Below are 23,212 nucleotides of genomic sequence, written 5' to 3'. Positions count from 1 at the left end.
GGGGCATGGACTAATCCAGTAGGGACTCCATAACACATTGGCAGATTGACAACCTGCAGGGAGCCTCAGAAGGGAAGCAGTAGAAGAAAAAGAAAGGGTTGGGGCAGGGGGAATAAGGAGTAGTAGAGGATATATCTAGCAAGAACAACTTGACTGAATTGAATGTGTTCCTTTTTTTAAAAATAGTGTAGAGGGGGCATAACTATGTACAAAAACACTAACCAAATCAAGATAAACTTAAAAAATAAATAGTCCGGTAACACTTTATAGACTAACAAAACAATCATGGTATCATGAGCTTTCGTGGGCATAGCCCACTTCTTCAGATGACCAGAGTTTTGAGTTTAGGATGTCCAGATCCAAAATAAATAGGGGAGAAGGGAGAGTGAGGGGATGGGGGAAAATGGAAGGGTGAGGGGAAACAAGAAGCAGAGGGTATGTAAATATCAAAGGGAAAGCCACCCAGGCAATACAGGTAAACTATAAGCACCTATAAATTGGATAGTTAAAAGAAGCAGACAAGGATCATAGGATAGCAATTAGAGAGAGAGAGCACTAACAAACACAAGAATCTACATAGACAAAGAGCTGTTGGCACCTTCATTGTTTGTTTGATAATGTTCCAGCCAGCCATTATCTTGATTAAGACCATAGGTGTGAGAATTAAATTTGTGGATGAATTGTAATTCCAACCCTTCTCTGTGTATTTGGCTTGTAGAATTGGTCTGTAAGGAATTATTCAAAGCAGACAAATGATAATATGTCAAGATACAACAGTTAGAAACTAGAAAATGGAAGATTTGGTTTTGAACGATATTACGAAAAAATGCTTCACAGAGAGACGATCCATGGGCAATGGAATAATCTCTAGAGGGAAGCTGCAACTATACTGATAGATATATTTGGCAGACAACTGAATAACCTTGTACATAAAAGACTCTCAAACTCTGTTGGCAATATCAGTGCTCTGAAAATATCCCTGGAAGGGAAAAGCTTATGCTTGGTTACATCTACAGTGCCAAGCCTGCCTGCCAAGCCATATGCAGTAAAGAATTATACCAGGTAGCAAATGTTCCTAAAGCACTTTGAGATCCCTGAGTGAAAAGAGCTTGTCAATGTGCAATTAGGAGCTGTATGCGTAATATCTTATTATTGCATTTACTGTTGGAACCTAAATGCCTAAATATAAAAAAGTGACTAGTGATTTGCGGGGGTCTCTTGTTTGGGGAGTGGGAGGTTCAGCTTGAGACACTTTAAATGAACCAACTGGCAGAAAATGCTAAGCATCCTCCCTTTGGGCCCCCAAAATTACTAGTCACTTTGGCAAACTGAAACCACAGACTTTCACGGTTAGATCTTGACATTATTTGTACTTACCCAGTAACACAGCCCAGCCTCATGTGGAACTCACTGGCAAGGGTCCCACTGACTTCAATCAGGAGCAGGTCTCACATGGGCTGATTACGTTAGTGAGCAAGTGCCGGTTTGCATTTGTTGTTACTTGTTATGTACCTTACTGCAATGTCGGTGACAGATAATTATTCATGGTTTTTTGTAAACAACCATATATGTTAATCGCAGGCAAAGCCTGGCTTTCCTGGAAGAAGCAGCTCTGGAGGGGAGAGGCAATGCAGCACAGAACCTCCCCTTACCTAGGATAATGCTGCTGCTACAGAGCTGGAAGCAGCCGCAACAGTTGGTCAGCTGCATTCTGCTGCTGCTTTGAAAAGATGCAAAATGTCCTGTCTTACCCACCGCGTGTATTGCAGATGGCAACTTGCATGCCAACCAGCTGGGGGGATAGAGCTTCCAGCCAGCAGAGGGCCCATCCTGGAGACAGTGGGTTACTAGTCAGTGTATTGCCAATTTCCTAGAGCTTTCCATGCAAACCCTGGCCAGCTGCTGCAGAGAGGGGTGGCTCTCTCCAATACTCCCTTCCAGTGAATCCACCTATGCAGCTTAGATCAGGGGTAGGCTGTAACCACACTGAAGGCCATAGTACAGCTGGCCATTACTTGGAGAGCAAGGGAGAGAGAGTGCAAGGGCTCTTCCTCTTGGTTTCCTTGCCCTGCCCCTCCTCTCTTCCCCCCCCCCCCCCCCATGCATGGAAACTGCTCATATTTGTTGTCGCTCTGCCCTGCTGAGTGCCCCACACTAGCTAACCTGTGGGTGAGAGTCATTCCAAAGGGAGTGGGTAGAAGGGTGCTTTTCAGGAGCTCTGTCCTGCCTCAAATACAGGCCTGTGCTGAATAGGCAGAACAATGGCCTTTTATGTTCCATTCAGCCCCTAATACAACAAACGTTCCCATTGGCCCCGGCCTGTTTTTCAATGTTAATATCGTATCACTTAAAGTGATTCAGACAAGGGAGAACACTTCATACTATTACACCCAACAGGTTGCCAGACTTTTGGCCCCCTGAGCACATACGGTACCAATACCTAAACTTGTCCCTCCTTAAATGAAATAGCTGGTCCCCTCCCTCCCTTCCCTGAGTGCCCTTGGATAGTGCTGATACTGCCCGACCTAATTTTTAGCAGTTTCCCCGAAAGGTCACACACACTCCTCCAGATTTTTGTGAACTACAACAAACCGACCCTAATAGTGTTCAATAAACAAGAGTCACCTCCCCTTAATGGCAGGCCAGTAATTATGTATGCAAAATCCCAGAAGTCCTGTGTGTTCCTTGGACTGATTTGAATATTGGGTCATGCAAGAGTTTCCAGCAGCTCTGTCTACAGGCAGCTCACTGCAATATTATTATTTGGGACCGAATCCCCAAATTACTACAGGATACGTGCCTCTCCCTTTGCTGCCTTTTGCCTTCCCCTTGACTTTAAAGCACACTGAAATTCAGAGTTGCTGAAAGAACATTTCACATTCATTGTACTAGAACTAGGACATTTCAAAGTCAGGACTCAGAACAGTACTAAATGAGAATAGATGCCTGGCTCCTTTTCCACTCCATATATAATAGCTACTAGAATAGCACCAAAAGCAGCAAAATAGATCATCATGGCACTTTTTTTCAGCTGTAAAAGCCCCATTTTAAACAAACCTAATAAGCCTTGTTCTCCTCAAGCTTTTTGCACCAAATACTTTAAATATAAAGAGATTATTTGGCACCATATTCTGATAGGCCTTTATCTGGATGCAGAGTTGGAGGGGCACACAAGAATTATCTGCTCACCTAGGGTATGTCTACACTACCCCGCTAGTTCGAACTAGGAGGGTAATGTAGGCATACCACAATTGCAAATGAAGCCCAGGATTTTAATTTCCTGGGCTTCATTTGCATAAGCGGGGCGCCGCCATTTTTAAATCCCCGCTCGTTCGAACCCCGTGCAGCGCGGCTACACGCGGCACGAACTAGATAGTTCGAACTAGGCTTCCTAGTTCGAACTACCGTTACTCCTCGTGGAATGAGGAGGTGGTCTAGATGATCTTGACTGGAAAAGGAGGTGGCCTGTTAAACAATCTCTCTCTCTCTTTTCTGTATATTATATATCAAAATAAATAAACGATATAAAAATGTGGTCCCTGCTATGAAAATCTTCATGAATGCCTGACCTATGGCTTGAAACAGAATGCTGGGGAATCAGTAGGATTCCTGGCTGTAGGCTCACTTCATTGTCTGGGGCAAGCTATTTGGACCTCATTGTGAGAAACTCAGAAGGATGGGTAACAATCCCAGGACCTTGCTGCAAGTTAGATACTGCATCTCAGCTGAGCTTTCCTGGACCTCTTAAGTATAATTATGAACACTAGAGGAACCTGCTGACTTTTTTTCCTAACAGTATCAGAGGATCTGCAGCAAGAGCATGTGCACTTTGCCCAACTGTGTGCTGCACATAATTTGCATAAAATGAAGTGGACTACTGAAAGTAAGCCCACAGAAATTGGAGCAATGCTCCATTTTGATTAAAGTGGCCTACCGCTCAGGTCACAATAGAGAACTGCATCCATAGTCTGTGCACCTCATATTTCTCTATTAATGATGATGGCAGCAATGGCCTTTATAACAATATCTGTATTTGTACAATATTCTGCTGTGTGCATAGAGCTAAATGCAGAGAGAGATCCCTGGTAAACAGAAAAGACAAAGCTGCATCTTGTGTTACACAGAAGGTAGGGTTGCCAGGTGTCCGGTTTTGAATCAGACAGTCCAGTATTTGAGCTTTCTGTTCAGGAAACAAATTGAGAAAAAATAAATGCCTGGTATTTTCTAAATAAGATATAATGTAGCTTGTGATGTAATGTCAAGTGTGTCTGGTATTTTTGTTGAAACCATTTGGCAACCCTAACAGAAACTTGTTTGTCCTTAATTTTGTGGTAGGCCTTTTAGGGTTGTTTTTTTCTTAAAATAAGTGCCTCCTGTTTAGGATGGACTGCAAATCCACATATGAATGACATAAGTATAAAGATTACTTAGATCTTTCTAATTAATCTATCACATGGATATCCTGGTAGAACTTGGTCTCTCTCTTTCCAAAGTACACTGGTATACTTTGATGCTAACAAAAATATATTTAGCAAAATACCAGAGTATATTCAAGCATTACAATATCTCTTTTTGATCTTAATTTCATTTTTCTTTAATTTCTTTTACAAATGGAGCATTTATTTTGCAGTTTCAACTTTGAACAAACTCTCAATTCTGAGTGATTCTAGGTTAATGGAAAAAAGGGACTACAGGCAGTCCCCGGGTTACATCAGTCCGACTTAAGTCGGGCCCCTAGTTACAAACGGGGAGGGGGGAGACCAGGGAGACGCGGGAAACCAGGGAGCTAGCGCCCCCTTCCTGGAATCAGTTTCAGCAAAGCAGCTGGGGTGCTTCCAGGTTGGTTCCCGCAGCGCCGAGGTACGGCGCTGCGGGGACCTACCCAGCAGCGCCCCAGCTGCTCTGTCCCAGGCGTCCAGATTCAGCCACTGTTGAAACTGATCAGCGGCTGATTCCAGGAAGCCGGGGGCAGAGCAGCTCTGCCTCGGGCTTCCTGTAGTCAGCCGCTGGTCAGTTTCAGCAGCGACTGACTTGGGAACACCTGGGGCAGAGCAGCTGGGGTGCTGCTGGGTTGGTCCAGTAGCGCCGAGGAGCGGCGCTGCGGGACCAACCCAGCAGCACCCCAGCTGCTCTGCCCCAGGCGTGTCCGATTCAGCCGCCGCTGGTCAGTTTCAACTCGGCGCTGCGGGGACCAACCTGGCAGCACCCCAGCTGCTCTACCCCAGGTGTCCCCAAGTCAGCTGCTGCTGAAACTGATCTGCGGCTGATTCCAGGAAGCCCGGGGCAAAGCAGCTCTGCCTCGGGCTTCCTGTAGTCAGCCGCTGGTCAGTTTCAGCAGCGGCTGAATCGGGGACACCTAGGGTACAATATGTACCAGTTCCAACTTACCTACAAATTCAACTTAAGAACAAACCTACAGTCCCTATCTTGTACGTAACCCGGGGACTGCCTGTATTAGCTGAATCCCAGACTGCTATGGCTGGTTCTGTAATTTCAAGAATCTTTGTGATCAAAGTATTTAGCATATAGCACTGCCCCCTGCTGTGGATTCAGGATTCCCACATTCTTTATTCTCATTAAGCTCTGCGAAGTAGTCTGTGACATCATGAAACACCACAATATTGATTGTGTTTTTCAGTGCTGGATGCAGTAACCCTGAGACTCGAACATGGAGGTTTCTCTAGATATCAATAAGAAGAAATAAAATTTACCTCACAACATTGCAAAAGAGAAATATGAGACAAGGAATTAAATAAACATATGTCTTCTTTGTGTAAAAAAATCCCTGACAGATACCTGATAGCTGCAGGCACTCAGAGTAGCAGCTGAAAACCAGCCTTTAACTCCATAGCTTAAGCAAAGTCTAAAACTATGTTGCATGACTAATGTGGCAGGGAGGAGTGTGCAGGACAAATTTACAGCAGAGGCAAAAGGTTTTTGTTGTAATTATGCAATTGATACCCAGAGAAAGCAGTCAAGTAATTTTTGTTTTGCTATGATGATGTGGATATACAGCAGACAGGGAGATGCCAAAAGGCATCTCATTTCTGTGTGCTAATCATGTGCCCATGGCAGGTATTTGGCTTTACTTTACATTCATTGCTAATCAAGTTGAATTCTTCCTAGACAGTAATGGGAAAGGGATTACTATGTCTGCCCTGGCAGCAGAGCACTACTAGTTGCAACTGACTTTGTTGCTCTGAGGGTTCTAGTATTCCCAATCGGTGCAAATAGAGTTGTTAGACAAAATAATTCTATTACAAGTGCAATGTTTTATCATACTATCCTGTAGGCAGAGGCCCAGTCCCAGATGAAACATTTCTGTCCACCCAGTTCTGGGAAACTGCTAGAACTTAGCTAATACCAACCATGTTTTAAAATGGCTGTAGTTCCTTTAACATTGTTCTGCTCTGCTCTCAGTGTTGACAAGACTAATTTATACAGCCTTACCTATAATTTAGCAAATAAAGCTAAGTTTAACTCTAATTTCTCATAATTAGATCTTGCTGAGTAGCTCTGGGTGACGGATTTGTCTATAGCTTTTCTTTTCTTAACAGGCTGGGTAATTTTCATGAAGGATAACAGAGGTGATTCTTTTTCTCTCATTTCTGATGCAAGAAAATAGTTTTGCCCTTGACTTCAGTGCCCTTGACTTCAGGGAGCTGACTTGGGCCTTTTTATTTAATTTTTTAAAGGGATGTTCTACTTGTAGTACTGAAAGAAACCCACATATTATAATTACTAAATGTGGAGCCATTAGTCCCGTGTCTGTGCCTACTGCAATTAGGGGAGCTGCACTGCTGTATAAACAAAGGTCACTGAGAGGACAGGAAGTTTGCAGTATGCATTATAGATTTCAAAAGATTAACATTTATTTACCCTGAGTAAACAATTGCAACATCTTGGGAAAAATCCATGCTATAGGTTTTTCAAATATACATTACAAATTTGGAGAAATTCACCCTTGATTGCCTGATAAGAAGCTGTGACTGTTATTTGTACCATTAAACCCCTGGAAAAAATCCACTGCACTACAATCCTAAGCAATAGCTTGCAGCAAAGGAAAGAATAAGGAATCATAAGTAGAGCCCTGCAAAGCTGCAGATATCTGCTTTATATCCAAGGGTATCCACTTCTACAGATATGGATGTGGATATCTGTGGTTCATTATTGCAGATGCAGATACAAAATTTGTATCTAGAACTCTGCAAATCTGTGGATATCTGCTTTATATCCATGGATATCCACATCAGCAGATCATTTTTTTTGCAGTTGCTGGTGAAGATACCAATTTTGAATCCATGCAGGGCTCTATTGATAAGGGATCCATGTGCTACAGTGGTGGACACTTTGGAAATGCAAAAGGACTGAATTTAGAAAGGGTTTTTTTACCAGGAGGAGCACTGATATGTGGAACAGGATCAGAGAGTTTCTAGGTAAGATGTCTCCGTGACTGGAAGCTTCATTGCTCTGTTTAGGGGAAGTAGGTTAGCCCTGCTGGGAGAAAAATGATAAATTGTTGTACCAACAGCTTTTAAGCTGGGGTGCTACCGTCCATGCTCTCTGCTGCTATGTGAGAAATTAAGCTGTGCTTCCAGAACATAGAATGTTGTTCTGTGGGTTGTTAATGGCGGGCCCTGCCAGGAAAGAGTACTGTGTGTTACTCCAAAGTGATGCCTGTGGCTGAGCTGCTAGCAATGACAAGAGGCTCTGAAGAAAGTCTCTCAGCCAAAGCAGATCACTGAAGTGATAGGGAAATGAGCCCCAAACCCCCACCACTTCTAAAATCATTTATGTAAAACCTTCCATTGCATGAGTAGAGCAGAAAAGGTTATTTCTCTCCCTCCTCCATTTATATTGTTGATGTGACTCATTGTTGACATTAAATTAAACATATCCAGTTCAGAAGTGAGCAAATGGGCTCTTCGATGCTATGTAGATCTAGGGATTAAAATATAGAAATGTTACACAATAGAAAAATGATTTAGAATGCCATAATCAGTTGTGGAACAATGCATTTTGCTGAACTGTATAAGTAGCTGTGTCAGTGGGGCAAAAATCTGGCCTAAGTCACAACAGAGAAGATAGCTGACATGGAGGAGTATTGGGATGAAGTTAGGAGAGGGAAATTGTCAGGAGAGCTAACAACCTGTGAAATAACCCTAAGGGCTGTGATGAAAGCCCCACTACTTGGCAATTTGAAGCTAGGTTGGATATAATACTAGTAAAGGCCTGATCTTGCATACAGCAGGTGTGGAATGTATAAATTCATGGCACAAAGTGAGATGCAGGGCAAGAAACCTGACCATGCATGGCTTTCAAATTACTTCTGCTGCTAGTCAGGAATAGAGTGACCAGAAGTCCTGTTTTTAAAGGGACAGTCCCATATTTAAGCCCTCCTGTGGACTTAAAGTGTTTTCTTTAAAATGGGCAAATTGTCTTGTATTTTCTGGTTCCGCTCCCCCCTCCCCGACTTCCTCTATGTTAGTACTTTCAAGGGCCTGCTGCTGGCGAGATCCCTGCTTGTCATGCACCCACCTATCCATCTACCAGCAGTCAATGGGGGGAACCCAGTGGCCAAAAATGGGGGTGGGTGTGCAAGGCTGGTACTGGGGTGAAGATGTAGCAAGTGAAGCTCACCAATCCCCATGCTGGTCCATCAGAGAAGCACCCGCTGTGTGCTTGCTTTCAGCCAGCAGGGCCTTGCCCTCCATCCTGTTTCCAGCTGACACTGGCTGTGAACAGCGGTGGTTGATGAGTGCGGGCAGGCATCAGGCAGTAGCCAGTTGCATTTTGCCTCTGCTGCCATCCATTGGCCCTTTACGTTCTTCCTGTTACTGTCCTGTGCCTGCTTTGCCCCTTCATCTCCCCCAGCCCAAATGCTCCTCCATATATGTGCGCGCACGCACACACACGTGCGTGCCCCTGGTTGAAGTGATCTGCTCTCCAACAGCCTAGCTGGAAGACTCCTCCCTTCCCCCACTGCCTCTGGCTGGGCTATCAACCTTAGGAAAGCCCAAGACCCTCCAGCCTCAGGCATTGGACAGGAAAAGCCAAGCCCTGCATGTGTCAAAGCCTCACACAGAATTGGCACAAGAAACCTCTGTGCTCTCAGCTAAGCTCTATAATGGCAGAGTGAGGGGGAAGTGATTTCCAGCCTGTTCAGACCCCAAGCCAGTTCATTGAAGCCCCTGCTATCAGCTTCCTTGGTCCCTGGTGCACAATGAAGCCTTAGGGCCTAATCCCTTCGGGTATGTCTACACTATCACCCTAGTTCGAACTAGGATGGTTAATGTAGGCAACCGGAGTTGCAAATGAAGCCCGGGATTTGAATTTCCCGGGCTTCATTTGCATCTCGACGGGCGCCGCCATTTTTAAATGTCCGCTAGTGCGGACTCCGTGCCGCGCAGCTACACGCGGCACGGACTAGGTAGTTCGGACTAGGCTTCCTATTCCGAACTACCGTTACTCCTCGTTTCACCGTTTCACGAACTAGCCTAGTCCGAACTACCTAGTCCGTGCCGCATGTAGCCGCGCGGCATGGAGTCCGCACTAGCGGACATTTAAAAATGTCCTACGCTGTAACCAGGGGACAGGATGTGTCTGGCTTATGTCCATGGCCAGCAGTAGCCTAACGGTGTCAGGTGCTTTTTGCCTACACACTGTCAGGAAGGACAAGTTACTGCCAGTCACACAAGAGTGGGGAGGGGGACTAGAAAGAGGGGGGCCAGAGATGAGTTCTGCAGAGATACAGGCTAGGTCAGTGGTCCCCAACCATTTGAAGCTGCCGGGCACCAGAGGGCGGAGACACTCGTGCATCCGGGGGCGGGGCCGCGCATACGCCACACCCCCATGAGCCACGTGCCTGGGGCCAGCAACCCTATGCGCCACATGGCCACGGGCGGGGCTGCCCATTTGTAGCAAGACTGGGGCCAGCGTCCTGCAGAGCTGCCTGCCCAGGGCCAGCACACCCCCATACCCGTGCGCCCAAAGCCGGCACACGCCCTATAGCTGCGTGCCCAAGGGCGGGCAGCCAATTCACCGCTGCGTGCCCAGGGCCGGCGCTCCCCATGCGCCCGGAACCGGCTCCGGCACCACACGTGTGCCACACGCCCGGGGCGGGGCCAACCCCAAGCACTTGGTGGGCGCACACAAATGCCCCCACGGGCGCCATGGCGCCCGCGGGATCCGTGTTGGGGACCACTGGCTAGGTCATCTCTCCCAACCCCCCCTTTTCCCCATGCAGCTGGAAGCAGCTCCTGGCCCCTCCCTCCGGCACAGTGCTGAATTGCTGATGTTGGCCACTGACGGTTCCCACCGTGCTTTATGAAATTGACTTATGTATACAATTATGCATAACTCAAAGATGCTTTGGACAAAATATCTCATGTAACCTATCAATTTTAATGTCACAATCTGCTGGATTAACAATGAGAAGTCCTGTGGCACCTTATAAACTAACAGATTTATTGGAGCCAGAGCTGGATTACCCAACAGGCAGACTAAGCACGTGCTTAGGGCACCAGCAAAGCAGGGGCACCAAAAAAAAGAGATTTTACGGTATAGTATTGTTTTTATTTTGAATTACATATGGGGGGCACCATAATCTTTTCAGTGTTTAGGGCCTCTAACGGTCTTAATCCGGCCCTGATTGAAGCATAAGCTTTCGCGGGCAAAGACCTACTTCGTCAGATGTTTTTGCAGATTCAGACTAACACGGCTACCCCTCTAATTCTAATCTGCTGGATTGTATATTTTGTTTTGATGTAGGTATCATTCTTGCATGTAGAGTTAGAAATAAGGAGTATGGAATGGTTTATGGCTTTGTGTGTGCAAATGAAAGCCATCAAAGGTGTTTCCCTCAATGTCTGGGTGATTTCTTGTAACAGCCCCTTTTGTCCTTTAAGTCTGAGCAGTGATTGGTCTTAGGAACACATGTGAGCACCCCAGCTGGTAGGGTCTGAGCAGGTAATTTTCTCTGGAAGGGGAGAATGTGAAACAAAATTCCTGCCTAAAAAGGAAGGCTATTTAAGATGCAAAGTTTTTTAGTCTCTTCTGGCATGTCACTCCCAAGAGAATGAACCAGAGACCCCAGGGGGAAAAGATCTTCCCTGGCTTGAAGGCTTAGCTGAAATAAGAACAGTTTTGGGGTATCAGAACTAGCAATATGTTTTTTGTTATTTTAAATTTGTAATTCACTTTGCTCTGCCTGTTTCCACTTGCAACCACTTAAATCCTACTGTTTGCACCTAATAAAATTACTTTTACTTACTATCAAGCCCAGTGTAAATAATTGATACCTGGGGGAGCAATCAGTGTATGCATCCCCCTTTAATTGTTAAAGGGGGCTTACCTGAATGGCTTATTTGGGGTTCTGATCCCACTTGTGCAGTGGGTTTCCTGAAAGCTGTGCCCCAAACTTGCATTCTCCTCCACCTGGATGGGGGGGGGGGGAGGGGGGCAGTGATCTAAACTCTGTGCCTTGGCTGGGGAAGGCCAGCAGATCTGGCTTAGCAGGACAGGATGGTAAAAAGCCCCTGAGAACAAAAAGGCAAGTGTCAGTGGCTTTGTTAGCACTCCGAGAAGCACCCCCAAGGGGTCTTCCATGACCACAGCCCATCACAGCCACATTCTGGTGAACCCTGGCAGAAATCTGAGGAGGGAGGTGTCAGGATTTGCAGGAGGCATGTGCCCTTGTGTGCCCCGCAACATGTTGCCTCAGGAAGATGTGATGCGAGGTACCAGGAGAGGTGGATCTACCCTGGGGATGCAGCCAGGGATGCAGGGTGGAGAGTGCCAGGCAAGGACTATCAAGTCAGTCGGGCACCCTCTCTATGTGCAAGAAGTATACGGGAGTGTGTGTCACCCCCTGCCCATGGGGGGAGGTATGGCAGTCTGTGTTATTGCTCCATGTGAGAGCCCTAAAGCCTTAAAGATAAGATGGTAAATAGAAAGATTCCCAGTTATGCAGTATTTCTTTTTACCGAGGGCTCAGTCAATTTGATGTTTGTCTGAGCATTTGTACAATTGATTGCTGTTGAACTTACTTGAATATGAAGAATTTTCCCAGGTGTCCGGTATTCAGCATAGGGGAATATGGTCACTCATCAGGAGTGAGGCTTGACAGGGGAATGCCTAAGCAAGTACTTAAATCCCCTGCCAATGTCTCACTGCTCTTCCTATTTGTGAGTAAGGAGTGAAAATACCAGGAGGCCTAAAACTTAGTAGCCTCAATACACAGAGCTATTTAGCACTTCTCCTGTGCGTGGTGTTCTATTCACCTGCACACATGCTAGACAGCACCACAAAAGGATCAGTGGCCACAAGTCCTGATGAACAACAAGAAACTGCCCCAAATTGCCAGCTGAATGGCCTGGGTAATCTGACTGATGTGTTCCTTTCTAACATCTAGGGTTCTATGGCTGATATTTACAGAAGATGCTTTCCAGAAGCCAGAGTTTCAGCTGGTGTTTGTTTTTCACCGGCTCCTTAGTATGTTTAAACTACACAGTCTTAAATATGATGTCCAAAAATGGGAAAGATATTCTTGTTCAAATGGTTTGTATTACACTTGAAGACAGTGATGTCATTGTGCTGGACTCTGCCACTTTGCCTCACAGTGAGTAATATCTCATTCTGTCACTAGCTCCAGACATGTTAATGTGGTCTGGTTTACACACAGGTTACGATATCAGCAAGGTGGTGTGAATTGTTAATGATAGAATTATATCAGTAAATGGGTAAATCCTCTTGTGTAGATACAGTCATAATAGGATACAATTATGTGAGAATATCTTTTTCCAGTTTAAAGCATCTTTATATCAATATAAATGCATCCACATAAAAGAGTTATATTGCTTTAACTACACCAATATTGTATAATACGTGTGTGCGTGCAAGACCAGAGAGGCCTTTCAACATGCAAAGTTGGCATAATTTAGCCCTTAAATATTTCTTCCATTCAGCCAAACTTGGCCCAAGTCAATGAAGAATTGCTTTAGCCGAGTATGCTGGTGTCTTGCTGCCAATAATAAATATTATGTTTACTAAGAACAAACTCAGAGAGGGTAAACGAGATAAAGCGAGTTGGGAACCAGAGAGGCTTTTGCCAACTAGTATCTAGAGACCCTTCAGAGAAAGTGGCAGATCTTTTCTCCCGTGGAGATGATGAGATCGTTTACTTTTTTTTCCCTTCAAACAGCAGTGGGTCTAATGAAGACAGCCAAAAGCATGGCCCCCATTTGGTTGAGTCAGTAACAGCCTGAATAAGCTCTCTCTCGTTCTGCTGTGGCAGAATCCAGCTCATTCTGTTGAGTGACACACAAGGCCAGAGTATAATGGGTGAATAACCCTGTTGCAAAGGAAGCCTCAGAGCAGTTTGGGAGATTGCTGCTTATTAAACCTTTTTCTAGAGGTTTGCAAGCAGCTGGGGGTTACTTTAAGCAGTGAGATGCTTTGCCTCTCCTTGTGCCCTTGGACTGTCACTGGTCTGATCCTGTCCCCCCCCCCTTTCTTTTTTTAAGCCAAGAATCTTTCTTGGCATTTTATGCTTTTGATATGAATGCTGCCTCTTATTATTTTTGGAAGATTTAATATCTGCAAAAGAAATCTGCTTGTTCAATTTCCCTCTGAAAGCACAACTCTGACTGCATAACTAGCTAGCTACGTGTTTGGTGCTAAATTATCCAGCATAGCCTCTTTTGTAATGAGGGAACTGATTGTACAATTTTTATGGGTGGATAAAAATAGACCAAAAAAACTAGAGGAGGCCAAGGCAAGGATCACCTACTGCAGCAAAAAATTGATTTTGATTAAGAATGGATTTTTCCACTTGCAGACATGAAGAATTAGTATAGAAGGACCTAATTTCTCAGACATATCAAAATTTAAACTATATTGTCTGGATTTATTCATGCCTTCCTCGCCCGTTAGGCAGGGAACAATGACATTGGTTTAAAGAACACTGACAAATTCTCCACAGCAGCCTAAAAAAAAATCAACCACTGGCCTAAAACCCTAGACATTGTCTCTTTAACTTGCTCAGGCAAACAAAAATCCCATTATTCTTTTAAATTCCAGTACCGAACATGAGCTGGCATATCCTAATGATTAACCAAATATAACATCACTCTGCACTTTGACAGTAGTGAAACAAGTGCTTTGTGATTTTTGCAGCAGCTGTAGAAGTGGGAAGCCCTCCTCCATAATTTTGTCAATGCTCCTCAACACTGACATGCAATATCTTTACAGCTGTTCAAGTCTTTATCTAGGGCTTCAATTAGTTGACTAAGCCAAACTATATAGTAGACCTGTGAGATGGAAAACCTTCCCTATGGACTGGGCTAGGCTGACAACCATCAAATTTATTTTTGCCTGTGGCCTAAAATGATTTGAAATCCTTACTTCTTGTTCTGATGGAAAACTTTATAAAACAGGAAGGTTTTGCAACATTTCCTCAAGGCAGTGAGGCTCTGGATTTGTATGATCTCCTGCAGTAGTTCATTGTGCACCTAGATCCCCTCTACTGAGAATGTTTTGCCCCTGTTTCTTGTTGCTTCTTTCTGGGATTTGTGAAATGCATTGTTCTAGAGGAGCACATATGGTCTTGGTGACTCATAGAAGAAGTCTATAATGTCAGTAGGATTTGATACGCTATTTGTTTTGATGCAATCTCTTCCTAGATGAAAAAGCAATAGTATTAACAGATTCTGGTGCCCCACATGAAATGGGAAAGTTGTTTGAGGGGAAACTCATTCATAATATAAAAGCATAGCAATTTATGGTCAGCTCAATGGAAAATACTAGTAGAAACAACTTTTCTTCAGTGTATTGATCAAGAGAGACGTTATCATTCTACGTGTGCAAGCCCAGGTAACTGCACATCAAAACTTTGTCTATGGTTAAAAGTCTGCAGGCATTAGGTACTGGCAGTGTTGGTGAGCCAGGCTGGATTAACTCTTCCGTGGGCCCAGATTTAGTAGATTTTGTGGGCTCCCTAAGCTCTGGGGTGTTGTCATGAGCGCTTCAGTGTGGAGGAAGGGGTGCCAGGGAGCTGGGTGGTAGTTCAGAGCCACAGTGCGAAGTACGGTGCAGGAGTAAGCTGGGGTGGGAATGTGAGGTCTGGGAGGGAGGGTGCGGGTGTGGGCTAGGAGTGCAAGGGTCTGAGCAGGAGATAGTGTGCAGGAGGGGGCTGGTGATTGGGGCTCTTACCTGACGCAGCTTCTGGGGAGGAGGGAGAAACAGGTTTGGCAGAGTGGCACAAGTGGCTCCACATAGCTTTGCGCTTGCAGGCACCACTCCCTGCTGCTCCCATTGTCCACAGTTCCTGGCCAATAGGAGAAATGGGGGTGGAGCCTGCAGGCAAGCTCCACTAATGGTGACCCACGCAGCTCCAGACCGGGGAGAGGGTGGGCAATGGCAGCACGCAAAGCCACTTCCCCATCACTCCCAGGCAGAGTCACAGCATGCAGAGCTTCTGCTTAACTGGCATGAATTTTGGCAGAAAGCGTATTTTTAAGTTTCATGTGCTAATATTTGTAGAAAGCTAATTTTAAATTCATGTGCATCTACTTAGCTAAGCAAAGAAGAATCAATTCCGTGGACCAATCCCTGAGTCACTCACTTAATCAAACTTCCACTGAACTCTATACATATTTGTGTAAAACCTGAACAAGGACCTCAAGAATTAGCTCGCATGACTTATCTGGCCAATCATGACACAGCTTAAACCATGGGTCCATGAAGATAACTGTACATGATCAATCCATATAGCTAATGCAGAAAAAAATACTTTTAATGAAATAAAATTCTTGGGAATCCCATTCTGCTCACAGGTATTCCAGGAGCAGAAAGAAGGTAGCTCCATTAGGGCACTTCTAATGTTGATGTAAATGTTCAAAGCTCCACAGACTTCAATGGAGCTATGACAATTTAGGTTACCTGAGAAGTTAGTTCATTGTTACAGGTGCGGACAATAAAGTGAAGAGAAATAAATGCAAATACTACACACACATTCTGGTTTGCTCCCACTTACATCTGGAATTTTTAAACCAAGTTGCCATGCTAAATAGACATTAGTAATCACTGAATCCCTTCCCCAACCTCAGTGAATTTTCACATTGACAGTTATTTGCTTTCTGTTAATAGGCAAGCAAAATATTTTTGAACTTTTATCTGTTTTTAGCAATAACAGCTGAAAAAATGAATTTTTATGGATATGTAATACTGTTAAAACAGTATAATACTTCCAGCAGATTTAGATCAGGAACTAAGGCAATGCTTCTTTTACTTAAGTGCCCAAATGATTCTACTGCAGTTTAAACAAAGTCATTTGAATTACACTAAGGATGAATTTGGCCTTTTGGCTTTACAAGTTTTAAATGATTCGGGAACATTTTATTTAGGAGAAGGCAAGATTTAATGTGACTGGTGGATGAGGGAAAGAGAGAGAGAGAGCGGATACAAATTTCACCCAAGTTGATCCTACAAGGGACACATGATTGACTGACCTCTGGGGCATAAACACATCGTTTTTCTCACAGTCCCTTGGCCCTTGACCCAGCTCATTACTCACATTAGGAAATTTATCCTTCCATATAAGTTTTGCTTGGCTTTCCTGCTGCCAAACTTCTCACAAGCCAGACCTTGAACACAAAAGAGAGATCCCCAAAGAAAAGCTATTGTACATTAAAGCAGCCCAACTGCAGTTAAACTTGTCTCTTCTCTATGAAGGAATTAATGGTGTAGTGGACAGGCATAGCTTTTTCTCATAGTTATTATTGCAGTCCGGGCCAAATTTACTACTGGCATAAAACAGAGAATGTCCTCCTGGGGACACATCTGATTATGGCAATGCTGAAATTGGGCCACAAAAATTGGTACATGAGTAAGTTTATAAATGCCTCCCTGAGGAAGACTCATACATTTAAAAATCCAGTATCTAAACTAATGGAATAAGGTAACAAAGTGCAGTAGATCATGGTACAGCTCCTGTTCCAAATTGCCAGGAGAGTACAGATGTAGAACAAAACTACTAATGGCAAAGATACTATTGATGCCAGGGGTGAAAGGAGTGAAATTCACTTTACTATCTCTAGTAGGCCTGCCCAGGAGTTTTGCATAGGAAGTGAAGAACAGCAGATGATAGCTGAAATCACAGAGGAAATTTAGGATCTTGCCTTGAAGATGGTGCTTCCAGCCATGCAATGTGGAGGCATTGACTCAGTAATGAAGAGTTACACACGGCTTCCTAGGAGCTCAAACCACCCTAAAGATGTGGGTGGAGGCATGGGTAGTGACTATTGCAGGCTCTGCCTTCCCAAAATGTGCCCCTGTGCATACTCTACTTCCAAGCCCTTGCCTGCCTGCTGTTCCTGTGCCAGAGGCTGGGGCAGGCAGACTGGAGACTGTGCCATGCTGCCCATCATCCCCACGCTGGAGCTGCTCTGGTCATGCCACCTATCCAGCCATGGGGCTGGGACCGCTTTAGCTGTGCCACCTGCCCTGAGCTGGGCCTGGCTGCCTGCTACCCCACCCCTTCTGGGAGCACAGAGCTGGCTCCCCACATATTGCCCAGGGGCCCATGGAGGCTGTCGGCTCCCTTGCCAGCAGCCACAGTGGGGGGCATGGAAGGGGCAGATCCACCCCAATGAGGAAAAATGGACCAGAGGTTAACACAAACATGAGGGTTGAGGGACGGAATAGGACATATGAGAAATCAAGTGTCATTACTTCTATTTTGAAATTTTTGTGATCAGGTGTGAATAAGTGCAGCAAGAATGATATCTGCCTGGTCTGAGCTGGAACTTGTCCATACAAGTAGCAAAAAAATGGATAATGTCTAATTATAGCTCCATGGGAGACCTTTGTGTGAAGAACAAAGCTAAGAATCAACTAGGTAGCTCCAGTACACATCAGATACTCACATGCCTGACTTGCAAAGGGGAAGTTTAGTACCCCACTGGAGCAGAATTCTCTTTCCCCGCTCCAACTGAAGGATAGGGTTGCCAGATACCTTCACAAAAAATCCCGAACAGGCAGGGAAAAATTGGTTGAGTAAAAAAAAGAGACCAAACTTGTTAAGCAAAAAAACAAAAAAGTCGCTTGCGCCTTTAAATTATCGTGCTCCTCGCTCCCCCCGCCCTCACAGATGCTGCCAGCCACCTTTTTGAGAAAAAAAAGTCCACTGCGCTTTTAAATTACCACACTCCTCACTCTCTCCGCCCTCGCAGATGCCGCCGGCCATCCGTCCAGGGCAAACAGAAAATACTGGACATTTTATATGTCCGGTATTCTGGTTTTTTTTTAACCAGATGGAAGGCCAAAATACCGAACTGTCCAGGCGAAAACTGGACACCCGGCAACCCTACTGAAGGATGGAGAGTGGTGCCATTTATTGAAGATGGTTTATTTGATGGAAATATTATTTTCTGAACCTGTTTATTAGCTAGGTGTTAGCAGAGCATAATGAAGAATATGCAAGTAAATTTCACGCTTTCCCAAACAGCTGGTTGCAGCTAGACATTGAGTCACAGGGGATGAGAATAGCTGTATTGCAGCTATGGTGACACTTCCTGAATAGAGTGTTAGATTATGATACCAGGTTTCACAGCATGCAATGCATTTTAATAGAGGCATGTGGATACTATAACCTCCCAGTCTTGATTACACAAACCATCTTAGTCACTATCCCTGCACAGAAATGTCAGTTGAAAAACTATGTATGATATCTGCAAATAACAGACATGGGGAAATATTTTCTCTGGTTAATTTCTTTCTTTATACCTTAAGTGGCCTTCCTGTCATAAAAAACAGTGTGTTAATAGCCCAGCACAAGAAAATATTGCAGGCACGTCCTCAGTCCGTAATGAAAGCGCTCTGCATTCGGTGTAGCTGAAATCTGCAGTGATTTCCTCTCTCAATTCCTGAGGCAGTCTTACTGTTTCTTGACAGTATTGTTTGTGCAGTACTACTCCTGGAGGCTTAAAAGTTCTACATTGTTCTTTACAGCCTAGTGGCACAAAATCATTCATTATGACATACTGACTTTTCAAGCCAAGATGGAATCAATAATGCACAGTGAACAACCTGCCAGCTTAAAAAAAAAGAACCAAGCTCCAAACACCTTCATAACAAAAAACCAGGGTTTGCATTTAAACAGCCAGAATTGTCATTCGTCCCCAAACTGGCCTGGTGCTCTGGTGCTTTGGGCACTTCAGAATGATCCCCTTATATCATGTCACTTGAGAAGCAAAGGGGAATCTTTTATACACTTAGACAGGCTCTTGGGAAGAGCTGACATGATTTATGTTTAATAAAGGTTCTTCAGCTCCAGGAAAGTGGGGCCCTGCCAAATCATAGGCCTCTTGCAAGCCTACCCCATTGTTATGCATCCAGGAATACTTTTTAGGTTCCGTCTCCATTTTTGTAAACAAAAAGACAGCTGTACGCTTGGCTAGCTTGGGATGCAGCTCTTTGTGTTCAATTAGTACCCTGCTCACATCATTCATAGCTCTTGAATAAAGATGACCTCTCACAGGACAAAAGCTGGGGGGAAGGGAGAGGGTCTCTTTGTTCAATGGCATTTGAATTAGCACATTGATAATGAAACCATTCCTTGGAAGTCACAGATAGCACTGTAGAAACAAACAAACAAAGTTTTCTACAAATAAACTGCTTTCAAGATCCGAGAATTAGAAATTCTATGAAGCCCACAGGTTAGCAGGAAAGCTAACACATTCTGTACACATACACACACTCAAGCATGTGCAGTCCCTTCATTACTCATACTGAGCTCCTGTTTGTCAAGCTTTGTGCCTACTGCTAAAAAATGCCTTGTCCATAGGAAGTTATGGCACAGAAGGAAGCAGAATTGAAGGATTGCCTCTGTTAAAAGTGAGTTATTTCCCAACACCCAATCTTTAAAGCAATCTCTATCCAGGCAGCATTGAAACATTTTAGTACTCTGGAGGCATTACTTAGGGGCTTCTTGGATTTTAGATTAGAATTACATAGTGTATTTTTCATTTGTATTTTGCCTAGTAAAATTAGCCAAGTATACATTCTTGATTCAGTCAAGATATGCATCTATGTCTCCATGTAAACAAAACAGCCACAGGTATGATTTTTTTCCACATGCAGTGTTTCCCTGCTGATTCAGTGCAGTTCCTTGGAATGTCATCCTCTATGCTGCTGCAATTAACTGACATGAGGGCTACAGCAGACCATCCTCCCTCCTTCTGTTTATCTCCCTCCTCCCCAGTCCCCTACCCCCGGAAAGAATGTCTCTCCCACACCATAAGCTAACACAATCAAAATTCTAACACTTAGAGTTGAGCTGGCAAAGCAGCCAGTGTTCTGACCATATAAAATAGAATATGTACCAGCCACAAAATTCACATTAGATTTAGTTTTCAATTGACAATATACAGCGTAAGGAGCAATAGTCCTTGTAAACTTGTGTGTCTGTACTAGGCCTTGCCTCACTTACTGGGAGACCAATGCTGCAGAGATCAATTTCCTGGGGTTGATTTAGTGAGTCTAGTAAGGACAGGCTAAATACACTCCCATGGACTCTGGTACTCCACCAGGTTGTGTGGAGTAATGGGAGTCAAGCTACTAAGGTATGACTCCAGCTATGCTACTTGACTTAGTTCGACATTGCCCCCTAGTGTAGACTTGGCCATAGCAGACTTAGTAACAGTCAGGCATCTTGGAATTGGCTATAGATAGTTGACTTGACATGATGCTGGTTCTTCTGATTGCTATCTCTACTGAAATTACAAAAATTGCCACTTCTCATGATATAATTACAGTATTTGGTGTTGGGTTTGGGGTTTTTTTGGTCAATCTTCAGCTCCTAAAGTCAAGTGATTTTGTGAGAATCTCAGAGTTTGTTTTAAAAAATAAATTCCTAGCCTTTGTGGTTGTGGAGAAAGACCATCATGTATACATCATAGGGGTTATATCCATATAGTTATGATTCAAGTGTAATCTAAAGCCTTCAAACACAGAAGGCAAATAAAAATAAACAAAAAGTGTTATGTAAATATGTGATTATTTTAAGTGGCAGGGGTGGCAACACTATTAATAAATACAATCTTTGCATAGAACCTTAATTTTTTTCTTTAAAAGTTTCATGAGGTCCAAAGGTAACTACTGTAGAGAAATATTTATTTAAAAATCACAAAGCAAGGTTATTTGCTGAGCTGATATCCCAATGCTTCTTAGTGCCTTGTTCCCAAGATTATAATACTAGCAATTTTTAACCATACATTTCAAGGATTACCATAATTTCTCCCATTCTTACACAGATGTAAGCAAAGGTTAAGTGACATGCCCATGGTAATGCAGCTAGTCAGTGAAAGAACTCTGACTCCCACCCTAATGCCTCTTCCACTGGGCTACCTTGTCACCAAACCACCATTTTTTGTTTGGAGCTAAAATTCAAATGATTCCCAATTGACCTTGGGACTGTTAGGGACCAACTCAGCCTTTGGCACTGATTAGGCTGTGCCTGAGGACTACTTTAATTTGCTACCACTTGTAACCTATTTGGAACACAGATGACTTTGGCCCTATCTGTAGAATTCCCCACTCCAGAGACTCCATGCCCTGCTTGTAGGAAAACTCTCTGTGCTGACTCAGCAAAATTGACACAAATACAAAGGCAAACCAGCACAAGCAAAATGTTTCCTGCCAGGTTACAAGAGTCTGGGTCATTTTGGTTATTGAATAATTAATCTTATCAATCAGCAAGACAACCGATAGCATGTAGACTGTGTGGTAGGGTAGGCCTCCATAGGACAAATATTTGCCTTTCTTTTCCCTTTATTCATAAACATGCCTATGCTAAGAACATAACATATTTGATGTAAGAACTCTGACAGTGTTGGCATTTTAACTTCTGGGATATATTGTATGAACAAAGATATTAAGTTCCTTTGGATTTGGTTTGACAGAAAATAGGCCACTTAAAAATATCTCCTATGAAATACAATTGTTTGGTTGTTCCTCCACCCCTGTTTACCAGATTTGTTCTGTACATGTCTCATCATGTAAAAACTATAAACCCCATTGTATCCACTGATGTGTTTACTATGCCAGAAGCTGTATTTACAACAGCTGTGTGTGACCTGCCTCATGTACTGTGCCAGAAAATGGGAAATCGGCTTTGACCAACTAGTGGTTCTGTTGAATCATGACAAATCAATAAAGATGTTCCTAAAATATTCAAGTGTCTAAACCTTAATGCAAAGCTTTGGGTGTGGCTGTATATTTAAAAAAAAAAGGTAGAATGTTTAAAAGGAGAAGAGGGAAAACTGAAGCTGGGTTTTCCGAGTAGTGTATCAAGTGATAATAGGAAAGAATCTAAAGTTTGCTTTTATTACACTGGATAAGGTACTTTAGTATGAGGGAAACATTCTCGTCCTTATAGCTAATCTGTCTTTGATTCACAGTAGCACTTCTTTATCTAACATAGTCCATCTGCCTCTTTACATATGTTAATGCCTTCACACTCACAAGGCTGACAGGAGGTAGGTAGGTAGGCATTACTGTTCCTGTTCCACTAAAGGGAAACTGAGCAATGGAGTTTAAATGACTTGTCTGAGGTCACAGAGGCAGTCCAAGAGAGAATCCAGAACTTCCAGGCTTTAGGAACTGATGTATCCATCCTCTAATACAGAGTGTCCCCGCGAATAAGTTGCCCTGGTGTACATCCATTCCGCACTAAAGTCATTGACGCTTATAGGAACTCGTGTATTGTAAGTCCTCCCATTCCCTACTAAGTCAAATCACACACACACACACACACACACAAAAGTTGCACAAGTGGAAGTCAGCCCTCAGGAAAAAAATTCCTTACTTTAAGTTGTTTTACTATAAGACCAATTTTTTTGGAATGTATCTTAGACTTGTAGTGAGGACAGCCGGTATTAATGTTAAACAGAAAGAAAACAAAAATTGAGCCATTTCAGACTGCAGAAACAATGCCAATTTGATGAGAAAAGACTGAAGAAGAAAGAACAGGTAGTTAAAGACTGGGCCTTAAGTAGCAAAGAAAGATGGTAATCAGGTGAGCCCGAGGAGCGAGAATATAGGCCTGTAACTAGTGCCAATCAGATCCTTATATACTAAGATGACAGGAACCTTATAAAGACTTGAGATTGTTCAAAAAGAGCACATTATATAGATGGCATGAATTTGGAAGCCT

The sequence above is a fragment of the Pelodiscus sinensis genome, chromosome 5, assembly GCF_052426305.1.
Source record: "Pelodiscus sinensis isolate ZL-2025 chromosome 5, ASM5242630v1, whole genome shotgun sequence".
NCBI classification, from domain to species: domain Eukaryota; kingdom Metazoa; phylum Chordata; order Testudines; family Trionychidae; genus Pelodiscus; species Pelodiscus sinensis.
Note: the sequence above shows the minus strand (reverse complement) of the source record.